A 9,230-nucleotide genomic window follows, 5' to 3' on the forward strand; every position below is an offset into this window, starting at 1 on the left:
ATTTGGAGACGGTGTGTCCATAACATCCAATTGGGGATAAACAGAGAAGATGAGTTCTTGGATATTGGTACACTTGCATATTCCATTCGGCAATTGTAGGCATTCTTTAGGATTCGAACCAATCTAAATGAATCAAAGCAAAAAATGAATTCATTAGTTTCTAAAATAGTTCGTTTATATATGGAACTAATGGAGAAAAAAACATTCTAATTAGAAGGCATTAGTAGCACACCTCCAACAAAAAATCGGCGAATTCGACATTCTTGGACTCTGCCATTTCAAGCCGCATGTTCTGTACCAAATGCAAAACTTCTAAATAACTCCAAAGGAAAGAGCATCGTAGTGATGCACCAACAAATTGCTCTCTCGGCCTAACGCGGTATAACATGCTGGTGTTTGTCGAAAATCACCACCAAGAACTGTAGTGATACCACCAAATATCTTCTTGTTTCCACAAATATCTTGAAGTGTTCTATCCCGCCTCTCAACACAATTATCTATGTTGCATGGGCACCTCGTCCCCAAACAATTAGTTTTGTTTCTTTAAATAGGTCGACAAAGGTCGAATGTTTAGTGAAGCCGCGCAAAAGTGGTATCCATCACATCAATTGGAATTTTAAATGTAGAAAAAGGTCGTCCGCTAGACAATAATAGAGATGCAATTCCTGATGATGCCACCATAATGACAATAAGACCCATCTTCGCAGCAGGGCCTTTGCAATTGTATCTTTGCGGTAGGCCTTTGCAATTGTATTATACAAAAAGTTTTCCTTGTACCCGTTTTGCTCCATTCAAAAGAAAAGTTTGCCCTTGTCACCACATACTGAATCAGTCACAGCAGTGTAAGCATAAAGTTGTTCGTCATTAAGACGACTCACATCAACTGCAGCCTCTTCTCCTATGCCTTCAAGTTAAAGTTGGCGTTGCTCCCAAATGAGCATATTGCCAACAATTTTTCTCCAATCCTCTTTTGGCTTTGGCATGGGCGGGAAATTTTCCAATGTCTTCCCAGATTCTAAAAGGACTTGTTCCACCAAATATAAGTTGTAATCTGTTATTTGCTCATCAGTTGAATCTGGGATGTCGTGCTTTGTTCGAAGCCAGTGTCCAAGATCATCACATATACTCGATGCAAATTTGCTCCAAAGTAGATCTGGTCGTAACGGATGACACTCTAAAAGAATTACATAAAACAACCTTCGCAGTTGATATCCAGTTTTCATTATCGCCGCCTCTTCTAGGCATTGTATCCACTCATCATCAACTTCCAACAGCCCAGAGACAATACATGCTTCTTTGTATGTGTTGTACAAGTATCACCAACTTTATAAAGATATGCAAAGGAGGTAGGCCCTTTTACAACAGTAAGTAGCAAGCGTAGATAAAACCGCTCCCTGGCATTGGGGCTTGCAAAATACATCCTACCAATGGAAGGTCCCTGAGTCCTAGGAGTCCACTCTTGAGAGTCTTTGTGGAAAACATAGTGTCGTGGAAACTCTTGATAGGTATATCGCGGCGTGCATATCCGGATCTTCAGCCGCACTTTTAAAAGATGTCGGTGTTGAAGTTTGGTCTCGGCTTTCGTGCAAGAATTGCATCCATGGACTCTTTGCTATTGAAAACAACCCTATGCATACCTTCCAAATGAAGCCAATCGTTGGACTTGGAAACTCTTTATGCATTGGATTCTGAAATAGATGTCATGGAATACGTTGGTCAATGTACCTTGCATCGATATATTCTTTGAATCTCATCATTTGTTCTTGCCGCCATTGCTTTGTTGCTTTGTCATAGCCTTTGTAGATGTACTTGTTAATATATTTAATGACTTGACGATACACAAACTTCAACATTGATATGGCAATCAAACATTTAGAACGGATATGCATTGTAGGGAACAACATCTTCATTATCAACTTTAACCATTTAATTCTTCCTCTTCACAAAATATTTCTTACCCCGTTAATGCGGCGCCGGTAAATGAAGTACCCTTTTTATCCATAATTGTTTCCTCCACAAACTCTTTTGGATAGCCTTTGGTGCATCGACCATTTTCCATACATGAAGCACTTTCGGATCTCGATCACCACGGGGGCCATGAACCATGCACTTCTTCACTCGTTTCAAACAATGCGGGGTGGGTGTCGTGGTCCGGGAATTCAAGCACATACAAATTTATCCATTTGCTCACTGTTTTGGATCTTGTCATCATGCGCCAAGAAATAAAAGGCAATGCATGTGTGGAAGAGACGCTTCTGAAATTTAATGGTATAGACATATGCAACCACCCGACCGAAGATATCATTCTTCAAAATTTCTTTCATAATTGCTTTTCGTTTCAGCTCGAATACCCGTGCAACTATTTCAGGCCGAAGTGTCGAAGTTTGGTGTTCCTTGAGCGCATCTTTAATTTCCTGCCAATTAGAGTTTGCAGTCACCGTAAGAAAAATATCTGGGTGCTTATAGTGCGGGTGATAGCTATTGAATCCTGAAAAATCTCGTACATGGCCTTGGACTTCCAACAGGCGAGGAAGGCAAAATGAACTGTTGGCCAATTTGATTAGGACTTAATCCCTCAAGTGCAACATCTATCAAGCACTTGTACACATTTGAACGGATGGTGTCTTGATTTAGTCTAATGTATCGCAGCCGGTTACGTTCATATGCAGCCCAAGCATCAACCAAAAATTTATGCAACAATTTACACCCCAAAGAAGATAGATGAGTACTCGCGTGGGTCGTTCAAACAAACGGTAGGCATAATACAATAATTGGGTGAGTCTTGCATTGCTTGGAGCATTTCTCTTGACGTCCTACAACTTCAAATCAGGTGACCAACCCAAATCCCCATAAGGAAACAGAAAAACATAATGCAAAGGCAAATAAGCGGGATGACATTCGCTTATCCGTTCCAACTCATGCCCTCCTCTCAAGCGAAGTACAATATCACGCATTGCATCAACCTTACTCCCATCTCCAGGCAATATCACTGCGATCTCATCAGTTGTCGGAAGATTGTACCTTCGTCTATCCGAACGCTGATAATAGTGTAGATGGACCGGAACATTGTTATTCTCATAAGCATTTTCATTTAAAACCTCAAATGCTTGCTTATAGATATCACAAAACTTGTGGGTCTGCAGAAGAGTTTCTTGTACAGTTTTCAACACTTCTTTTGACAAATTCGGGTTGCGATTGTGGCGGTGATCCAAAGTAGCTAGGGGATCATAAATATAAAGTTGTGAAAACTTAGGTTCCATCCCCGGATTAGGCAAAAATGAATCGATTTGGTGTCGCAACTCTCCATGAACAGTGAATGAGGTAGGACCATGTCCATGTAACACACGATCGTTAAATTTACAACCAAGACTGGTAAAGGCATTACACACATTGTATTGCTGAATCTGCTCACAGAATAATCTTGCACGTTTATTAGATCCTTCGAATAAATATTTAAGTGCAGGAGGCAGTGGAGAAAGAAGCGGTAGCTTAACTTTTCCTTGTAAACAACAAGTTCCAAATAAAGGTCAGTTGCGCTTTGATTTTGATAACTGTTCATCTTTCCAATGAAGGGCCGAACAAAATGGACAGAGAACATCCATCTTTCCCAGAAAGTGGCGGTGATTTGGAATAGGAAGCACATGGCCTCTATGAGGATTAAGAATTTCTTCTTCACTTTCATCAAATCCAGTCATATCATGATCACTGCAAAAATAGACCTATGATATATCATGTTTTACGGTATATTGAAACCTAACATAAGAGTGAGAATTTAAGCACTTGACTTACATAGTGTTATCCTCACAACTTTGCATTGTGACATCTTCCGTGATAGATGAAGAGGACCCATTTAAATGACGTTGACCTCGTCTTCTTAAAGGAATCTGATATGTAATCAGACATAACGTCTTTTTCTCTTCGTCTTCGATTTTGTTGTGCTATAGTCCTTTGATCGATATCTTTTTCTCTTCGAAGACATTGTGCAATAGATCTCCGATTAGGAAGTGCAATAGAGCTTTGACTGGGAGGCACAATAGATAAGAGATTGGGAGGCGCAGTAGATCTTCGATTATGAGAAATAACAGATAACACATTAGGAGCCGCAGGAGATCGTCGATTAGGAGGCACAATAGATAACCCATTAAGAGCCGTGGGAGATCTTTGATTAGAAGGCACAACAGATAACCTATTAACAGCCGCGGGAGATTTTCGATTAGGAGGCACAACAGATAACATATTAGGAGCCGCATTAGATCTTCGATTAGGAGGCACAACAACAGATAACTTATTCGGAGCCGCATTAGATATTCGATTAGGAGGCACAACAAATAAAATATTGGAAGTCGTAGTTGATCTTCGATTAGGAGGCACATATACCAGATTAGGAGGCACAACATTTCTTCGATGTGGAGGCACATATACTAGATTGGGAGGTTCAATAGGATGACATGCTATGGAATTGTCTGGGTGAACTAACGATTCCCTTCCTTTCTCTTCCATGCGCTCTTTAACCATGATTGCCTAGGAAGCGTCAATTCGCAAAAATTTGGAAACACGCAAAGTTAAAGAATCAAAATGGAGCTCTAATCAAAGAGCACGGTGAAGACTCAAAGTAGTAAATAGTAGAACACCTAATTGAAAAGCATTGAAATACATTGACTTTCAGATATATTTAGGAATTAACATAGAAAATTCTAATTCAATTAAGTCTATTTTTCAGCTTTTGTTCTTTTGTTTAAAGTGGTTTTAGTATACCTCTCATTTTATTTACATTCTCCACTATCGATGGTTTCTAGCTTTTGTCATTTTATTTACATTCTCCACTATCAAAGAAATGGAAGAAAAGAGGAAATAGTCATAAGAATTAAAAAGAGGAATTCGAAAGCATTACAACGCCATTAAACAACCCCAGCACAAAGTTTAAAAAAATGGTTCACATTTTTTTGATACCCATTTCTTAATTGAAAAAAAAAACAAATAAGCTAGGGTTCAATAAAATTCGAAAAGAAAAACATAAGCTAGAGGGCTCAATAAATCACCTTAAATGGCGGATCTCAAAAATAGTTGAACAACAATGACGCCCCTTCCGATCTCTCGGAAGTTGTCTCCACCTCTAGCAACGATGCCAAAGACTAAAGCTAAAAATGGTACACATTTCTTTGATACCAATTTTGTAATTTGAAAATAAAAACAAATAAGCTAGAGGGTTCAATAAAACTCACCTTAAACGGCTTTAGATCATCAAAGTATCAAACCAAAGCGGTAGCAAGGAAGTGGAGCTATGGTCGTCCAATTCCACTATCAACTTGACTATTCCAAGTCTTGCTATGGTTGTCCAATCCACTAAACTTGACTATTCCAAAATGGTCGTCCTCCTAAAATTTTTTCTTCTCATACTCCAAAACTGGATTCTAGAGCTCTTCCTTGTTTTCTCACCAAGAAACAATTAATGGCAGTTGACAACCTCAGCTCATTGATCCAAAACGAAGTTGGTCATGAAGAGATGAAGAAACTTTCCAACACATTATCAGTAATTCAAGATATCCTTGAAGATGCAGAAGAGAAGCAGCTGACAGAAAAGGCGATCAATAATTGGTTAAGTGTAGCTGCCGTTCCTTCTTCAATGGCTACTCAATCAAGAAGACAAGATGATTCCCTTTTTGGGATTTGGGGATTTTGGAATAAGGAGAGTTCAAGTGCGAGAAATGGTATAAAACCCCAGCGATAGAAATGGAACCCCAACGAGAGAAATGGTGAGAAGATGTGTTTTGGTAAAAAAAAAACCGAAACTAATATTTTTTAGGCTCGAACCCACGCCGTTAGATCTTGCTCAAAATGATCCCGACTATATTTTATTATAATTTTGTCTTTTAGTGTTAAAAAAATCCATATCTTATTAGATAGATGATATATGGGTACTTATGTCATTACAACTGCATAGTATAAGTCCATACCATTCCAAATAACATATGGATTCTTATGTCATTACAAATGGATCGGAATAACTACCTTGAAAGCCCCAATTGATGACTTATCTTGCGGATGTCCATTCGATCCCATCTAATCCAATGGCGGATCACACACCCAAACAACTAAAAAAAGAATAGAACGGGGCAAACTAGTCATTTAACTTTCTTGTTGAATAAACCCAAAAAACACACAAACCTCTCCCTTTCTCATTTGTCTCTCTCCTCACCAACAATTGAGCGGTGAAGATGATGAAGTGGCTTCTCCCCCTCAACAACGAAAATGAAATCCACTACCACTATAGAGAAATGACCCGAGAGAAACCACCACTCAAGAGAGAGACCCACCACCACTCAAGAAGAGAAACCCACCACCACTAGAGAGAACCACCACCATCGAGAAACTCATCACCACTACAAAGAAACCCACCACCACGTTTGATTAACTCAAAAGATGTAAGTTTTTTTTTTCTTCTATTAACTCTCTTTTCTTCTATTATGTAGTGTTTGAGATGAATGTTGAGTTCTAAATTGGATAAATTGATGTTTTTGTTATGATAAATAGTGGATTTCAATGCAATTTAATTTTCCAATGCTATTTAATTTGATCATTTTTATTTTTTCCCTCTTTGATAAACAATGAATTTAAGTTGTGGGGTGCGAAATTTTTGCATCTGGCCTAAACTAAGGATCTCATATTTCAATAGAGGATATTGACCAATGAGATATATAGCACCTGTCTGCATCCACACTATCCTAGGTAGAATGAACTATAAATCAGAGCTTTGTAGAGGTGCATATAAGCATATTATAGGAGCTTATAGATTTCTTCTTGCCAAAATAGTACTAATTATTGCAACGAAGCATATAAGCATATGGAGGTTTGAGTAAAATAGTACTAATTGAAACATTTTCATCGTGACAATAATAACTTGGTGGGACTTGTGAAGAAGCTACGGATGAACTTTTTCATGATGTAATGGTAAGTCTTCTTTACTTGACATTTGCACTATATGAAAATGAAGTGTTATGCATATTTGGCGGGTTCCCTTTGGCAGCAAAGCATTCTTTCTGGTCGACTAATACACATGAATGATTTTTTGGTAAGTTGTTTGTTTCACTACAATTGCTAAGTGTAATTTTTCCTTTTGTTCTTATATTATGTCTCACGGAAGGTTACATTAGGAGAAGGGTACTATGACGAGCGAACATCCAAGCAAACCTGTTGATATATTACAAAGAAGAGGAAAGGCTTTGGACTCTCAAGTTGATTCCTTAAGGATATAATGTTGGACCTTAAAAGCTGAGGCTTTTTTTTGGCACTCTGACCGAAGGCTGCGGTAAGTTTCATTCTCGACTTAATTTTAATGTATTACTTCACTTAGTTGTAACACTTGGTCATTTAGCTATTAAACTCACCGATGAGCCCGCCCTCACGTAGGGTTGCTAAACTAAGCTGATCTACTTTCGAGCCCGCTCATTCTTGGCTCAAGCAAGTTCATTTGTGTTGTAATATGGGAAAGTATGAACATGCTGAAATTTGACTTCCGACAAAGTATTAGTGAACTTCGAGATACTCGAGGTTCTACTCATTTCTAGCTCCCCAAGCTTGTTTCAATGTTGCAATTTGAGCTGAGCTTAAATAACTTTTTTTATGGGAATTAAGAAAAAGCAATGTTTGATTAAGAAAATCTAGCCATTTCTTTGGTTTGTATTTTGTTAGTTGTTTTGTGTAGCTTCAAGCATTTGATCAAGGTGTGTTGGTGTATACATTGAAAGCTTTGTAAACTTAAAGCTTTGTTATCGGCAATGTAAAAAATAATTCAATGCTATGCTATTGTTTTATATGGGTTCATTCATTATTGTTGTATTTGAATGCCAATTGGATCGTAAACAGTTCTTTGTGGACTATGAACAATTTGTGGACTATGAACAAAGAATGTTCATAGCTCATGACTATGAACAATCAATGTTCATAGTCCAATTCATGAAATGAACAATGAGTGTTTATCATAACTATGAACTATGAACAATCAATGTTCATAGTCCAATTGTTCATAGTCACAAAGCCCACACTCTAAAATAACAATGTGAAAAGTAAAACCCAAAATAGGCCCGCCCTCTTATAGTGCTCGGGATATAGGCTCGCCCCCTAAACCCAAATAGGCGCCCACCCTCTATAGTGTCCAGGATATAGCGCACACCCCTAAACCCAAATAGGCCGCCCTCTTATAGTATGGACTATAAAGCATTTCTTAAACCCAAATAGGCTATAGACCTTTATAGTGCACGGGATATAGGCACCCGCCCTCTTATAGTGCTTGGGATATAGGCATATGCGACAAGATTGCACCAACTCATTTTTGAATGATATGAACAAAGAATGTTCATAGCTCATGATTATGAACAATCATTGTTCATAAACAATTGAAATATGAAAAATGTTCATTGCTTATAACTATGAACATAAATTGTTCATTGCTCATGACTATGAACATTGAACATTGATTGTTCATAGTCCAATTGTGATATGAACAAAGAATGTTCATAGCTCATGACTAATAACAAGTATGGAATGAACACTCATAGCAATGACCGAAAGTATAGACTATGAAAGTATATTGTTCATGAACACTCATTGTTCATAGTCCAATTGTTCATAGCTCATACAATTGGGACAACAATTTTACTAATATCTTGAAAGGAAATAACTTAACGAGAAAGAACTCTTACAATTGGGACATTTTTCTGGTTTCTTCTCAAAAAAAGAGTATGGACAAACATTTTCAATGAAGCGATTATTCTCGCACCAATTTAATTTGCAAATATTTTAACTTTTGAACTCACTACATAACATGGAAAAACTCGAGCACAAACCCGAAAAATAATTATAGTCTACAAACCATATCAGTATCATGGGCAAGATCACCATTTGAATTCAGTTCCACACCAAATGATTTGGATGCGTTCCTTGACAAGGAATTCGTAAAAGGTTCTTAATTTTTCCTTGTGAAATATCTTCCAAAATTGCTAGGTTTTAGACTCCCACCAAATCTTGACATACCACATCCGCATTCCAAATTCAGCTACCTAAGCAACAATGTACATCCTCAAAACCAAAATTTCTCAAAATTGTGTTCCACTGTTCCAGATGGGATGTTTCAAAATTGGGAAGTCCCATTTCTTCCACAGCTACAAGGAAATTCCTCACATTCTCAAAATATTGATATACGAGACAAAGCCGCTCCATCGGGAACAACAATC

Source organism: Coptis chinensis, chromosome 6 (genome assembly GCF_015680905.1).
Source record: "Coptis chinensis isolate HL-2020 chromosome 6, ASM1568090v1, whole genome shotgun sequence".
NCBI lineage: Eukaryota > Viridiplantae > Streptophyta > Magnoliopsida > Ranunculales > Ranunculaceae > Coptis > Coptis chinensis.